The sequence below is a fragment of the Thalassophryne amazonica genome, chromosome 6 (genome assembly GCF_902500255.1).
Source record: "Thalassophryne amazonica chromosome 6, fThaAma1.1, whole genome shotgun sequence".
NCBI lineage: Eukaryota > Metazoa > Chordata > Actinopteri > Batrachoidiformes > Batrachoididae > Thalassophryne > Thalassophryne amazonica.
In genome coordinates, this window is record NC_047108.1 from 120,552,084 (window position 1) to 120,568,646 (window position 16,563).

Genomic DNA, 16,563 nt, shown 5'->3' on the forward strand with positions numbered 1-16,563 from the left:
TTTTCGTGAAGCAGCTGTTGTGTGGGCCGCCCGAAGAGGAGGTACTGCTGGCCAACGCCAGAGGGCGCCCTGCCTGTAGTCGGGTTTCAGGCACCAGAGGGCGCAGTTACGTCCCAGGAGGCAGGACTGACAGCTGTCATTAATTATCATCACTGCACCATAAAAGCCTGGAGGAGACACCACATCTCTGCCGAGATATCAGTTTACCTCTCAGGTAATCTTCTCAGCCTTTCTCTGTGCCGTACGCACATATTGTATACTAACCTGTTTGCAGTCATTACCTACAGTAACTAACAGCCTGGAGCTGGTGTGTTGGAAATTTGGAGGAGTCGGCGATTCTGCTCCTAAATTCCTTCATGTTCAGTAGGCACTGCACGAACTGGTTTTTCTGCTGCCTGAGAGTGAAGTACTTGTCACTCCAGAAAGAACTGTGAGTTTGCTGACTGCTTACTGGGTGTCCACACACCCACCATTAACCTGTTTTTGTTCCTGCCAGCAGTACCGGATCTGGCAGCTGAAGCAGAGGCCACCTGGGGACTCAGGACTTAGCGGCTTCAGTATACTGTAGGTCTTCGTTGGCGGCGGAACCTTGTGGGCCCCGGCTCTTCTCTGGATAGGCGTCTCCTACCCTCGGGCCTGCCCACACGTCACCTATTGTATTTTGTGATCGACTGTCTAAAAGCAGTATTCGACCTGTTGTGCACTTTTGCCACAACAAATTGTATTTATTATATTATCTATTGACCGTTCATTTGCGCCCCCTGTTGTGGGTCCGTGCATTACACTTTCCCCAACAGGATATCTCGGCCAACGTCATGGATCCCGAGGGGCACAACCCACCCGTTGAACAGTCAATGGAGACGCAAGGTGCAGGTACAGGCTTCTGCAGGAGGTATAATGGGTGAGTTGCAGCAATTTTTGGCCGCCTTCACTGCTCGGTTGGATTTGGTAACCGAGCAGAATGTACTACTCAATCGTAGGATGGAGGCTCTCACCGCACAGGTAGAAGCGCGTGCACAGGGCGCGGCTGCCGCTCCTCCTCCTGCCGACCTGTTGCAGAACAGGGACCCTCCAGTGGTCGTTCAATGGACCCCCCCCCCCCCCCCCCCCATCTCCTGAAGCATACATAAGTCTCCTGGAGCCGTACGGAGGCTGTGTTGAAACGTGCGTGGACTTCTTAATGCAGTGCTCGCTCGTCTTCACTCAGCGTCCAGTAATGTACGCGTCAGACTCCAGCAAGGTGGCTTATGTTGTCAATTTGCTTCGAGGTGAGGCATGCGCCTGGGCTACGGCGCTTTGGGAGCAGAATTCACGGCTCCTAACAACTTACACTGGGTTCGTACGGGAATTCAGACAAGTGTTTGATCATCCTAATCGAGGCGAATCTGCTTCCACTCTGCTGCTGTCCATTCGACAGGGGTGTCGGAGTGCTGCAGAGTATGCAGGCGACTTCCGTGTCACGGTTGCGAGGGCCGGCTGGAATACGGTAGCGCTTCGCACCGCCTTTGTAAATGGACTGTCTTCGGTCCTGAAGGAGCACCTGGTGGGTAGAGATGAGCCGCGGGATTTAGACGGGCTTATTGCTTTAGTTATACGTTTAGACAACCGATTGGAAGAATGCCGACGGGAGCGAGACGAAGGACGTGGCCAGGCACGCGCCGCCCCTCTCCCTTCCCGGTCCGAAGCAGCCCCGCCTTCCCACGCTCCAGAGCCAGAGTGCTCCGTTGTGACGACAGCTCCCCCTGCTGGCGAAGCTATGGACACGAGCAGGGCCAAAATAAAATTAGAAAACAGACAGAGGAGGCTGGCCCGCGGAGAGTGCTTTTTCTGTGGCTCTAACGAGCATTTGCAGAAACAATGCCCCAAGCGGTTAAACACCAACGCTCACCCTTAGAGACTGGGCTTAGGGTGGGCCATAACACACACGCGGGTAATGCACGAAAATCCGCACGAATCCCAGTCGTGATCCTCTGTGGGGATTTAACCCTTCAAGCACCAGCACTAATCGACACGGGGTCAGAAGGGAATCTGCTAGATAGCAGATGGGCTAAAGAAGTAGGGCTCCCTCTAGTGTCCTTCACCAGTGAGGGTACGGGCACTAGATGGCACCCTTCTTCCCCTAATCACACACCAGACACAGCCCGTAACACTGGTTGTGTCTGGGAATCACAGAGAGGAGATTGTGTTTTTTGTAACACCTTCTACCTCCAGAGTTATTTTGGGCTATCCATGGATTAGTAAGCACAATCCCCGGATCGATTGGCCGTCTGGGGTTGTGGCTCAATGGAGCGAAACCTGCCACCGGGAGTGTTTACAATCCTCGGTCCCACCCGATGTGACTGCTAAAGAGGAGGTTTGAGTCCCTCCCAATCTCACGGTGGTGCCAGTTGAGTACCACGATCTTGCTGACGTTTTCAGCAAAGATCTGGCACTCACGCTTCCCCCGCATCGACCGTATGATTGTGCCATTGATTTAATCCCGGGTGCTGAGTATCCGTCCAGCAAACTGTACAACCTCTCACGCCCCGAGCAAGAATCGATGGAGACCTACATCCAGGACTCTTTAGCTGCCGGGTTGATCCGGAACTCGTCCTCCCCGTTAGGTGCTGGTTTCTTTTTTGTGGGCAAGAAGGACGGCGGACTCCGTCCATGCATTGATTTTAGAGGGCTGAACGAGATCACGGTTCGCAACCGATACCCGTTGCCCCTGTTAGATTCAGTGTTCACGCCCCTGCATGGAGCCAAAATATTTACGAACTTGGATCTTAGGAATGCGTATCACCTGGTTCGGATCCGGAAGGGAGACGAATGGAAGACGGCATTTAATACCCCGTTAGGTCACTTTGAGTACCTGGTCATGCCATTCGGCCTCACTAACGCCCCCGCGACGTTCCAAGCATTGGTAAATGACGTCTTGCGGGACTTCCTGCATCGGTTCGTCTTCGTATACCTAGACGATATCCTCATCTTCTCCCCAGATCCTGAGACCCATGTTAAGCATGTACGTCAGGTCCTGCAGCGGTTGTTGGAGAACCGGCTGTTTGTGAAGGGCGAGAAGTGCGAGTTCCACCGTACTTCTTTGTCCTTCCTGGGGTTCATAATCTCCTCCAACTCCGTCGCCCCTGATCCGGCCAAGGTAGCAGCGGTGAGAGATTGGCCCCAACCGGCAAGCCGTAGGAAGCTGCAACAGTTCCTCGGCTTCGCTAATTTCTATCAGAGGTTTATCAAGGGCTATAGTCAGGTTGTTGGTCCCCTTACAGCTCTGACCTCCCCAAAAGTTCCCTTCACCTGGTCGGATCGGTGCAAAGCCACGTTTAGGGAGTTGAAACGCCGGTTCTCTACATCGGAACATGGAGTATATCCGGACCGCTAAGCGTCTGAACCCCAGGTAAGCCCGTTGGTCTCTCTTTTTTGAACGTTTTGACTTCAGGATCACATATCGCCCCGGGACTAAGAACCAGCGGTCAGACGCACTGTCCCGGGTGCATGAAGAAGAAGTCAAGGCGGAGCTGTCGGATCCACCAGAAAACATCATCCCGGAGTCCACTATCGTCGCCACACTGACGTGGGACGTGGAGAACATCGTCAGGGAGGCCCTGATGCGTCACCCGGACCCCGGCGGTGGACCACCTAACCATTTGTACGTCCCACCAGATGCTAGGACTGCAGTTTTGGACTTCTGTCACAGTTCTAAGCTCACCTGCCATCCAGGGGTGCGAAGGACCATGGCAGTTGTCCGGCAGTGGTTCTGGTGGGCGTCTTTGGAAGCCGACATCCGGAAGTATGCCCGGGCCTGTACCACCTGTGCCAGGGGCAAGGCAGTCCACCAACCAGAGAAGGGACTCCTCCAGCCGCTGCCAGTGCTTCATCGCCCCTGGTCCCACATCGGCCTGGACTTCGTCACGGGTCTCCCTGCCTCCCAGGGAATGACAACCATCCTGACGATAGTGGACCGGTTCTCCAAGGCGGCCCACTTCGTGGCCCTCCCGAAGCTCCCGACGGCCCAGGAGACTGCTGACCTCCTGGTCCACCACGTCATACGTCTGCATGGTATCCCTGCGAACATCGTCTCGGATCGTGGTCCCCAGTTCTCCTCACAAGTCTGGAGGAGTTTCTGTAGGGAACTGGGGGCCACCGTGAGCCTTTCGTCTGGGTACCACCCACAGACCAACGGACAAGCAGAGCGGGCTAACCAAGAGCTAGAACAGGCCCTGCGGTGTTTGACCTCTGCGCACCCAACCAACGGCCTGGAGTCAACATCTGGCCTGGATCGAGTACACTCATAACAGTCAAGTTTCATCAGCAACCGGCCTCTCTCCATTTGAAGCATGTTTGGGGTACCAGCCCCCATTGTTTCCGGCTGTGGAGGGAGAGGTCAGGGTTCCCTCGTTCCAGGCCCACCTCAGGAGGTGCCGTCGGGTGTGGCGAACAGCCCGCTCTGCCCTGCTGAAAGCCCGGACGAGGGCGAAGAGCCATGCAGGCCACCGACGCGCCCCGGCCCCAGACTACCAGCCCGGGCAGGAGGTCTGGCTTTCAACCAAGAACATACCTCTCAACATGGAGTCACCAAAACTCATGGACAGATACATCGGACCCTTCAAGATCACTAAAGTCATCAGTCCAGCCGCAGTGAAGCTGAAACTCCCAGCGGATTCATCCCGTGTTTCACGTCTCCAAATTGAAGCCATACCACACCTCGGACCTCTGCACCTCCGGACCGGCGCCGCCTCCTGCCCGCATCATCGATGGCGAGCCTGCGTGGACAGTCCGCAGGCTCTTGGATGTTCGCCGGAGGGGTTGGGGTCTCCAGTATCTGGTGGACTGGGAAGGTTACGGACCTGAAGAATACTCCTGGGTGAAGAGGAGCTTCATCCTGGATCCGGCCCTCCTGGCCGAGTTCTACCAGCGACACCCTGACAAGCCTGGTCGGGCGCCAGGAGGCGCCCGTTGGGGGGGGTCCTGTTGTGTGGGCCGCCCGAAGAGGAGGTACTGCTGGCCAACGCCAGAGGGCGCCCTGACTGTAGTCAGGTTTCAGGCACCAGAGGGCGCAGTTACGTCCCAGGAGGCAGGACTGACAGCTGTCATTAATCATCATCACTGCACCATAAAAGCCTGGAGGAGACACCACATCTCTGCCGAGATAACAGTTTACCTCTCAGGTAATCTTCTCAGCCTTTCTCTGTGCCGTACGCACATATGTATGCTAACCTGTTTGCATTTGTTACCTACCGTAACTAACAGCCTGGAGCTGGTGTGTTGGAAATTTGGAGGAGTCGGCGATTCCGCTCCTAAATTCCTTCATGTTCAGTAGGCACTGCACGAACTGGTTTTTCTGCTGCCTGAGAGTGAAGTACTTGTCACTCCAGAAAGAACTGTGAGTTTGCTGACTGCTTACTGGGTGTCCACACACCCACCATTAACCTGTTTTTGTTCCTGCCAGCAGTACCGGATCTGGCAGCTGAAGCAGAGGCCACCTGGGGACTCAGGACTTAGCAGCTTCAGTATACTGTAGGTCTTCGTTGGCGGCGGAACCTTGTGGGCCCCGGCTCTTCTCTGGATAGGCGTCTCCTACCCTCGGGCCTGCCCACACGTCACCTATTGTATTTTGTGATCGACTGTCTAAAAGCAGTATTCGACCTGTTGTGCACTTTTGCCACAATAAATTGTATTTATTGGATTATCTATTGACCGTTCATTTGCGCCCCCTGTTGTGGGTCCATGCATTACACTTTCCCCAACAGCAGCAGGTTACAAAGTTTTTTGTTTTATTTTGTTTTTTGTTTTTTTTACAAGAAACCCTTTATTATCTCTAGGGCGTTCCTCAAGCTGGGGGTGCTCCCAACAATTCTCTTTAAGATGGTCATTAAATAAAGGGGAGCGGGGCGAAAGGAGGCCTAATGAAATATTTAGGCTAAACAGAAACTCTGAAGAACTTGGCAACAAAGGGGTCTGCTGAGGGCCTCCATTGTCCCCAGAGCTGGCGGAAGCAGGGGACGAGCTGCTACAGATGTGAGGAGGGCCCATATTGAGTGGGGATGTGTCGGCGCTGCTCACAGCTGTGCCGCCGCACTCCCACCCTGGCAACCAGCCCCCTGCCTTTGTCAGCCTTTGTGAGGGCCACAGAGCGGCAATTTTACACCGAGCTGATTGCACATCCACGGCTTTGTATTGACAACACAGAGACCCCGCCCATTCCTGACCATCGGTGCTGACTCTTTCTGACTCACACTCATTTGTTTCTTTCCCATCAGCCTAAACTGGAATTTTGTCTTGTAGCGTTTGATTATTTAAAGATGACAAGGTGATGAATCCCTTTTCAGTGGGCCTTAGTGAACTCTTGAGGGGGGTGGGGGCAAAGATCTTCACTCTTGTCCGGGCTCCTCGTCCAGGATCTGCCTGTTTAGGCCCTAACTGCTTTTAATTAATGGAGGGCCCATTCTACGCAACATATGCCTTTTTCAAGGCCTAAGAAGGAGACCGCATATGCTGCTATACTTGAGTAATGATGTCACGAGGTCACAGTGGGCTGTTTAGACACCAAATAAGTGAAAAGAAGGAAATAAACAGTGTGTTTCCATTTGTAAAAGAGTTGTTAATGCATTTGGTGGTAAGTAAGTGTGCTGAAGAAAGAGATTTGTTTAAAGTGAAGGGTATGATGTGAAAGATCAGCATCTTAATGTGAACTCAAAGGCGTCGTCCCTTTAGATTGGAACTCAGTCAGAATTTGTGACTTCAAACTACAAGTCACTGACTCGTTTTGGTAAACCAATGATAAAATGCGGTAACTAACACTAGTATTGACAATGGATCTTGTCGACTTCTTTGAGTGTTCAACAGATCCAGTTCTACTACAGGTAAGATGTTTGTGTGAAATATGTCCATATTTTGTCTTTATTTCCTCTCAGCGGTATCTCTGTCAGCCTGTTTATTTGCTGTGTATGTCACATCTTATTCTTTCCATTTTATGTCAATTTTCTGAAATTTCACTCATAAACTGAAGGTGTACTGCTTTTCGTTGGCTCTACAATGCTCCATGTAATGTAGCAGTACTACTACTCAACCCCGAGAAGACATAGTTCCCCAACATGCCAAATGAGGCTTGGAAAAGCTTCCACGTGGTAAATGATGTCACCACAGAAAGAGTGTGATGATGTCTTGTTGCGGTATTTTAACCCAAACTGCTTTGTCCCTCAGGCCATCAGACTACAACTCCTCACTTGGCGGGAGGAGGAGTAACAGGAAGACAGGGGACGGTAAGGAGAGGAACAGTAGTAGCCAGTAAGCCAGTAGCGAGCAGTATATCTGATATTTACATTTTACAAGTTGTTTTTTATTTTTGATTCTCTGTGTGCTGCTATACAATGTTGCTGGAACCTAATTTCCCTGAGGGAATGTTCCAAAAGGATGAACAAAGTTCTTTCTAATCTTATCTAATGTGGATCAAAATGAAAAATTGGTAACAGCGTATAGGTGAATTTTGATCATACTGGTGATATAAGCTTTTGATTGAACACTAATGGAACAGCGTTATAGTGTTGTGGAAGAAAGTCCTTTTTATTACTTAGAAGAAATAAGTCATTGGTAGGCCTTGTAGCTCACTGGTGCCGGTGCTTATCCCAGGATTCTGTAGCATGAAGCAGAAGAGAGTCTTTGAGTCCTCAGTGTATTTAGGTTACATCCCCTGCTGAGGCTGGTATCCACTTACAGCTGGTTGGATTATGATGATGCAGGGTGTCTTGTCCTAGAACACAGACATGTATGACAGGGCATCAAACCAAGGCCTGCATATTGGTAGCCCCAGTCCTGATCACACTGAGCTACCTGTTCTAACTGCATTCTGAGCAGTGCACACAATCAATTGGGTCTTAATGCTCCTTTAATAATGTTCTGAGCCATCGGCTCTTACTGAGTCATGACCGCTCTTTATGAAAGCAAGAGTTAATGACAATATACAATTATAGACTTTTGATTTCAGTGTATCCGTCATTATGCGGACCTGGTCAGGATGGGGTTCACATCCTGACCAGGTCCGCATAATGACGGGTACACCGAAATCAAAAGTCTATAACTGCTTTATTAGATGGTAAACAAGAAAATTGGGAGTTTGTCAAACATACTAAAACTGAAAAATCAGTCTCAAGTTTCAACTCTTTATTATTACTCTCATACTGCACCAACTGACATCCCATCAATCGACTGGAGATGCCTGTTAAGTCCGTGACAAAGAGTCATCAGGCTTGTTTTCTTATAAAGTCCTCCATTCGCCTGTCTAGCTTCCGTGTAAAATCGACCGAGTACTCCGTCAAGCATCCGTCTGTCATAAGATTCAAAGTTGGGCACATGTCCCTTTTCAGTGACGTACTTGCGAAACAGGTTGGCTGCTGACTGTGTATTTCTGTGGGTGTTCTTTCGTGTAAAATTCAGCATTGCTAACAGACGCAGACCTGTCTTCTGGCATCTTGTCAACAAACTGACAGCCAAAGTAGGCATTGTATCGCGTTATCTGATTGGTTGTTATCGATAGAAGGCTCGCTCGATTAGCTAGCGCTACGCTGTACGCGAGGTGTACTCGTTTTGCACGTGCGGCCTACTCAGCTCCACCAATGGTCAACTCGGCATGTGGTACAGCTCAGAAAGTGGTGAATGGGCCGATCAGAAGTTGGCAAAATCCCATACCATATCATAACTGACAGGATCAACCACAACCCATTGTGGCTGAAGGGTTCCAACAATTCGAGTGTATGTAAACAGTCGTGGATAACAACACATTTTAAGATGAATTAATCACCTTTTACTTGGAGTTGACTTGAAATAAAATGAATATGAAAAATTTCACGTTTATTTTTATTATAGTTCAAGTAAATTTTCTGCAATAGATATGCAACATTACTGTGAATGCCATCAGAGAATGCCATCTAGACAACACCTAAGACATACATTTTTAAGCAATATCATGGGCACATTGATAAAACAAAGCCATCAGAAGGGATTCTTGAATAAGTAGCAAACACCGATGTTGTCAGATGCAGCTGGTCTGCTCTGTGTCAGCCTGATCCCATTAGATCTCAGAAGCTAAGCAGAGCAGGATCTGGTTAGTACTTGAATGGGAGACCTCTTTGGAACACCAGCGGCTGTGTGTGTTTCTCCAGGTAAAACTGGAGTTGCGTCAGGAAGGGCATCCAGCGTAAAACTTGTGCCAATTACCAATGCGGATCTGGTTGTATCCGCTGTGGCGACCCCAAACAAAACCCGGAGCAGCCGAATGAACGAGAACTGATGTTGAGTCTGAACTTACTGTCTTTGGCTGGTTACTTTCTTTTCACCTTTCACGTTTTTAAAGTCTTGGTGACTCTGGTTCAGGCACACAGCAGAAACTCACCCCACTGGCTTCCATTCATTGACTTCATTTGAATGATTATAATTTTGGTCTTCGCCCTGTGGATTTCACAGTGTTCACAATTGTATAGCAATTTCTTGTTGCAAGAGAACCGGGAACTGAACCAGACTCAGATGCAATGAGGCAGGAAATGATAAAGAAAAGTTTATTGTAATGGTGTGTTGTCCAAAATATTCCAGAAAGGACCAAGAGGCTGCAGGTTTTCTTTGCAGCCACTGACTCCAGCAGGTGGTTTCACTGATTAACATCACTTTGAGCAGATGGAATCAGTTAATCAGTGAAATCACCTGGTGGATTCAGTGGCTGCAAAGAAAACCTGCACGGTCTTGGCCCTTCCTGGAATAGTTTGGACACCACATGGTGCGGTGGAGACAGGAGGCAAAGTCACTGGAGGACGAGTTGCAGGTGCAGGAACCAGGAGCTGGTGGTGGCTGCAGACTACACAAAAAGACAAACACAAAAATTTGAATAACCAGCAACATAGACAAGCATCAATAAATTGCACAAGACTAAATACAAAACCAGTGTTACCACTCCGCTGGAAGGAAGGAAGAACAAAAGGACCCAGACCAGTTCTCCAGACCATAACATTTCTATGCTGTTGTTGGTTGTAAATGTATGTTTTCTAGTTAAAAAAAAAAATTTCATGCTGCAGTTTAGCCTGGTGTGCGGTGATTCTGGAACACCCTTATAAATGCTTTCATATTTATTTTATTTCAAGTAAATTCAAAGTAAACTGTTAAATTAATCCAACTTAAAACACACTGTTATAAACTCCAGTTTACATGCCCTCAGCTTGCTGCAACCAGTTCAGCCACAAGGGATTATGGGTGACCCTTAAAAACTCTATGAACTGAAGCAACAGCTGAAAGTCCTAATTAACCACAAATCAAACAAACTGTTCTGAAGACTGACCTGGATGGCCTGAAAACCAGAACTCTGGGCAATGATTCAGGAAGTACTGTCTGGGAAGTACTGAATGGGTTAAGTTGTGAGCCTGAGGCGGTGCATGTAAATAACCTGTAAATATGAATGAATGAACAGGCAATTATACAAGTATTTAAATGAAAGCGTGTGAAAAAGCAACCTTTGTCACCTGGTGACTACATAGTGCTATTTTTATTAAATGGGTTTGTACATTTGTACTGTATTCTGTCAATTCAAACAAATTTCTAAAACTGAGAACTTCCTGAATACTGAAATAAATCCCGACACACATCCTGAAGATATTATATGGTAGTCTTAAAGATGTACGGCCTCTGCATTTTTAAAAATTTAAGTCATAAAAATATTTTTTTTTTTGACACCACTATAAATTTATTCCTTAGCATTTAAATAAGGTATTCATAATATGATGTTGCCAATAATATCAAAATTTGTGCTATGTGGAGACAATTCAGAATTTCTATCCCTGAAGGGGAGAAATTCAGCAGAGCAGAGGCAATGGCTTACATTTGGTAGCGTCTACAGAGATCACGTAGGAGCTTCCCCTGATCTGTGCTAGGATGCTACAAAGGACAGAGGGACCTCCAATTGGAATAAAAAAGGCAGCTGGCTGCTTGCTCAAACAAAATTAACCAAGATGGCGGCAAACAGCTGATTTCGGTATAAATCTAATAAGTTTCTCATACATTTTGCAAATGTTAGAAATAAATAAACACTTCTAAATCTAAAAACACTTTTAAAAACACGATAACACTTCTGAAGTGATTTACAAGACATCTTACGGATGTGCACACGCTCTTCCTCCTGCAGTCCATCTGCACGAAGGCGTTAGAAGGAAAAGACAATATTTGCCATGGAATTACCCCCCCGCAGATAAATATGCTGTCTTCATTAAATGAGCTGTAATTTTGCTACACATTACAAAAATAGACTTTAGAATGCTTGAATTTCAGTAGAAACTAAATTTACTCAGTTTTGTGAAATTTGAAAGGCTGTACAGCTTTACGTTTTTGAGCCATTTTCAATATCATTAAGATTATTTGCTACACTGAAATGAAAAACTGACCAAAGAAAATGTTACACACATTACAAGGTGGAAAATCTTGCATCTCTAATGATCCTGCCCTGTGTGTGTCTGTGTGTAAGTTATACAGACTCACTCCGCTGGGAGGATTGATAGCCACTAATAGGTCTGAGGCTGTGTGCCTCGGCTTGCGCTGAACGCATGATACAAACCAGACACCGTACGAGCTAATCTGTTAGCCTCCTTTTTCTTCAGCGGGGATTCACTAGCTCCACCTTTCTTTTTTTTTCCCTCTGTGTTCCTCACAAAGACCTGTCACGTTTAATGGCCTGTGGGATGAGTGGGCTGCTGTAGCCGTCATGAGATAAAGCTCAGCGAAGAAAGGCTCATGGTCGGCTAATGCAGCCTAATAGTCTTTAAAAAGGTTTGGAGGACAATTAAGACAGCGTTTCCCATGGTTCTCCCCCCAGCGGTGCTCGGATGCCTGTGCAGCAGCTTGTCTATTTGATGGACTCTAAAAGCATCTTATAAATGGGGGTCAGAGACTAGAAGCAGCCGAGCGCAGGGGAGAGAGTGAAAAGCGGGTCCCATACGGTGGCCTCAGTGTGGCTCTCACACACACAGACACACACACACACACAGAGACGGAGCGCTTCCACTTGTCTGTCTGTGAATGGCATTCATCTGCGCTGAATGACTGACTGAGAGTCGTTTTCTTTGCTTCAACTTTATGATGTCGAAATGTCCTGAAATGTGTTCCTCAGAGGGCTTCATGAGCTCCTGGTGCCGTCTGTGTCACCTGTGTCATCGAGCACGTCCTGCAAGTCATCCAGCCCATGAAGGAGCACTGCTCAGGCGTGCAGCCGCTCTACAGATACCACATGTGTGAATGTGCCAGGTCACGAACTAAGCAGCAGGCGTGTGAAGCTTGCGGCTAAAGCGCTGACAGGAAACATGAACCAAAGTACAATGAAAATAGACCATGACAACATTTCATGTGCTAGTGATGTCTTCAGGCTGGAATACCACGAGTTTCATCATCTTTAGTCTCCTCTTCACTTTCATGAATATGCATCCTGGAAGCTCACAGTTTGAAACCTCATCCTGCCTTTGGACAACATCAGATGGTCTGGGAGGGTGTCCACGGTGAACTGGAATGTTCCTCAGGCTGTCGTTTTGTTTTAAACGTGGCCAAATTTTAAGATGTTTATATGTAAACTTCTAAATTCTAACAATTACAGTATTTTCCTGAGTTTAGCTCGTGGCGTTTTTTACTAGTTTGGGAGGTCCTGCATGGAAATTATACTCCAGTGTGATTTACAAGAGGCGAGTGAGAAGTTCTGAGCCTGACCCAGAAAAACTAAGCAGCGGTTCTCCACCTTTTGCATTCTGTGAAACCAACATTGCTTGTGAAATGTTGGTTTCTCAGAATGCAAAAGGTGGAGAACCGCTGCCCTATTTTTTCTGAATAGTAAATAAAAGAGGAAAGGACTTGTATCGATTGGCCAGACAAAGGAACAGAGCTGGAAAGGATGTGCAGCAGCTTGGGGTAGTAAAAGATGCAAACGGTAATGTGCTGATGAGTGAGAAGAGTGTGTTGAAAAGGTGGAGGGAATATTTTGAGGAGCTGATGAATGAAGAAAATAAAAGAGAGAAAAGGCTGGATATTGTAGAGAGATCAGTAAGGATGAAGTGAGGAAAGTTAATGCAGATTCAATTCAATTTATTTAGTTTATATAGCACCAAGTCACAGCAAATCTGCCTCACAGCGCTTCACACAAGTAAGGTCTAACCTTACCAACCCCTAGAGCAAGCACAAATGTAACAGTGGTAAGGAAAAACTCTCTCTGATGAAACTGAGGAAGAAACTTCAAGCAGACCAGACTCAACGGGGTGACCTACTGCTTTGGCCATTCTAACAGTTACAAGATTTTGCAGTTTCACCAAACAGAACATAACACAACAAAAAAGATGTATTTGATGAGAAGTCTATGCAAGTGTCCAGTCCACAGGCAGGGGAAATCCAGCACTACTCATACCATTCAGTGGGCCTGTTCCTACGGCAAAGTCCATTCCATGTCCATTTCAGAAGTTATACAGTCATCAAATCCAGCATGTGATGTCGTAACATTATCCGTACCTCAGACAGAGAGGAAAAAAAGCAGAATCAGTTGGCCAGAAAAACTACACCTAAGGTATTATTCATCAGCATGAAGCAACAGCAAAGCAGAGAAAATACTAAGGTGATTGCCAGCCACTAGCCCTACGCTTCACTAACAAACCCAGAATTTATATAAAGCTGAGGCCAAGACCCACTCTGTTGACATTCCAGTGGAGGCGTGGAAATGTCTAGCAGAGATAGCAGTGGAGTTTCTAACCAGATTGTTTAATAAAATCTTGGAAAGTGAGAGGACTCCTGAGGAGTGGAGACAAAGTGTGCTGGTTCCTATTTTTAAGAACAAGGGTGAAGTACAGAGCTGCAGCAACTACAGAGCCATAAAGTTAATCAGCCGCAGCATGAAGTTATGGGAAAGAGTAGTAGAAGGTGGGTGAGAGGGTGAGTAAACAGGTGAAGATCTGTGAGGAGTAAATTCCTTTTCCCCCCTCAAACTTCTACTCACAACACCCCATAATGACAACATGAAAAAAGTTTTTTGAAATGTTTGCAAATTCATAAAAAAAAAAACTAAAAAGTCATATGTACATAAGTATTCACATCCTTTGCTCAATACTTTGTTGATGCACCTTTCAATTACAGCAATTACAGCCTCAAGTCTTCTTGAATATGATGCCACAAGCTTGGTTACACCTATCTTTAGGCAGTTTTGTCCATTCCTCTTTGCAGCACCTCTCAAGATCCATCAGGTTGGATGAGGAGCGTCGGTGCACAGCCATTTTCAGATCTCTCCAGAGATGTTCAATCGGATTCAGGTCTGGGCTCTGGCTGGGCCACTCAAGGACATTCACAGAGTTGTCCTGAAGCCACTCCTCTCTCAGATGTGTGCTGACTCTGAGGGTCATTGTCCTGCTAAAAGATGCACCATCGCCCCAGTCTGAGGTCAAGAGCATCCAGGATGTCTCCAGGCTGACATCCAGGAGACATACGTTACGCCTTGGGTCCATGATGACAACCACCCAAGCAGACAACTGGTCCATTCCCACCTCATGAAAGTAACAGTCTTTTTGCTGCAGCCAGGTGACACGTGAGTATCTCTTTGGCCTTTTACAGTCACCAAAAATAGAAAAATGATATGTTGTTGTTGCTGTTGTTGTTAAGCAGCATCTTGAACTTAACCAAATCCAACCCGGGTTTAAGAAACCAGGGTTGAACCCACCATTCTGAGTCAGAATTATTACTTCACCAGACATGTCCTGATATTTCTAACTAAGAAGTCAAATCACCATCAATTCCGGTTCCTTTGCACAGACTGGCTCCTGTGACCTGACACGCCCTCTCTGCGTGAAACCACTGAGATAGAAAACTCCTCATGGAAGAAAAACAAACAAACAAAACATTCATGTGTCAGGATTATTTTCCCTCTGAAGCACCTTTATTCAGTTGCGTCCACGTGCGGACGACCAGCAGAGGCTGACATTCAGACCTCAGTCTTGGCTGACGACCAGCAGCCGGAGAAGCGCTGGCAGCGAGGCCGTGAGAATCAGGGGGGCGACACCCAAATGTCATCACAGCTGCAAAACTGCTGAGCATAAAGGCCAAATTACAGAAATGTGTAGCCAGAGGCCTCTCGGCTATGTAAACAGAGCGACATTTCAGCGATTGCTGCTGGAGAACTGCAGTGGATGTTGTTCTGTTTTGCTATGTGGGTTTACTACGAGCAAAGACGTCCAGATTCCAAAGCCGCCTGCAGTCATCAGCGTGCACGTGTGGGTGGCTGAACAGGGTGTTATACTGGATCAGCTTTGCTATTATCATACAGACTGATCCATAATCAATCTGTGGTTTGCATATCACAGAGGATTTATATGACAGTTGGCTGCATGCTGCAGACATTTATTAGAACGGCGAGGAGGCATTGTGCTGGAATCTGAAGGATGCTTTATTCACAAGTCTGTCAGGGAGCAGCCTGCCTGTTTTACTCTACTGTCAATGTAGGTTAGCGCCGGTTAGTTAGTGGAAATATGGGCCAGTTTTTAAGAGTCGTGCACCAGGCACCAGCAGGAAATGAGGTGTCAGGCTCCAGCACAAACTCAAATAAATAAGTAACAGGGCCTAAAAGTGGCTCACACACAGGTTTCCCCTCCTGGAAAAAGTGTGTATGACTTTCATTTAAAAAATAAACACATTTCTATCTCTGCTAATATCTACATAACAAGACAGAAAAATCATTATCTTTGGAAGATAACAAACAGCAGCACCGTACTTCCTCATAAGTGCAATCTCTCATTTTGACTGCTTCCGTTTTTACTCGAGGTCACCGTATCAGATCTGGTATGGGTGTTGATTTGGCACATGTTTTGTGCCGGATGCAACTCCTGATGTATGCAGATAATGAGGTGCAGGTGGCCTTCAGCAAGGGACTTTCTGTCTGGGAGATGACTAAGTGGCAACCTCCGTGATGGAAAATAAAGTCAATGTGGAAGTGCCAACACCTGCAGATCCTTGAATGGCCACTCGAGGCTTGCTCCAAAAATGAGTCAGTCCCCATAGAAGACCATGTTAAAATGCCCAACTGTAACACACAAATAACAATTTACAGCCTGTTACAACAACAACAACAACAACAAAAACTGTTTTGGTCTCTACAGCTAATTTCTCCATTCATGCCAACTGAATTTGGCTGAATTAATTTATATCGCATAAGTTTAACCTATTTTAGGGCAGAAAATATGAAAAATTAGGGACGTGGCCACTTTGCAAGACAAGTCCAGGCTGTCACTATCAGCAGCCTTTACTATCAGATGGCTATTAGTTCATCCATTCTGAGTGCTTTATTACAAATATCTGAGAAAATGCATCTTGCCATGCAGTAAGTTGTACGGACCAATGTAAGAGGTCTGTCCTCCAGTATTCCATTGAGTGACACTTTAGTATTTTAATTTATATGTTAGCACCGTTAGCACTAATTAGCAGGTGTTGATGAGTGCCACAGTTATTAATAGGGTTTAATATCTGGTTGGAAGCTGCCCATTATGAGACCACCTCCAGTCCAGAACCACATCCCAGACCACCAAACAT

The 16,563-nt window shown here is 47.0% G+C and overlaps 1 long non-coding RNA gene across 1 annotated transcript; it reads right to left on the reverse strand.

Annotated features, from left to right (window-relative positions):
- Positions 1 to 13,518: 13,518 nt before the first annotated feature.
- Positions 13,519 to 16,118, reverse strand: LOC117511732. Its single transcript, XR_004561060.1, has 3 exons — positions 16,108 to 16,118; positions 15,668 to 15,673; positions 13,519 to 13,683 (listed from the first exon to the last, which is right to left on the reverse strand). It is a non-coding gene; the product is annotated as an uncharacterized LOC117511732 (long non-coding RNA).
- Between the last annotated feature and the right edge of the window lie 445 nt (positions 16,119 to 16,563).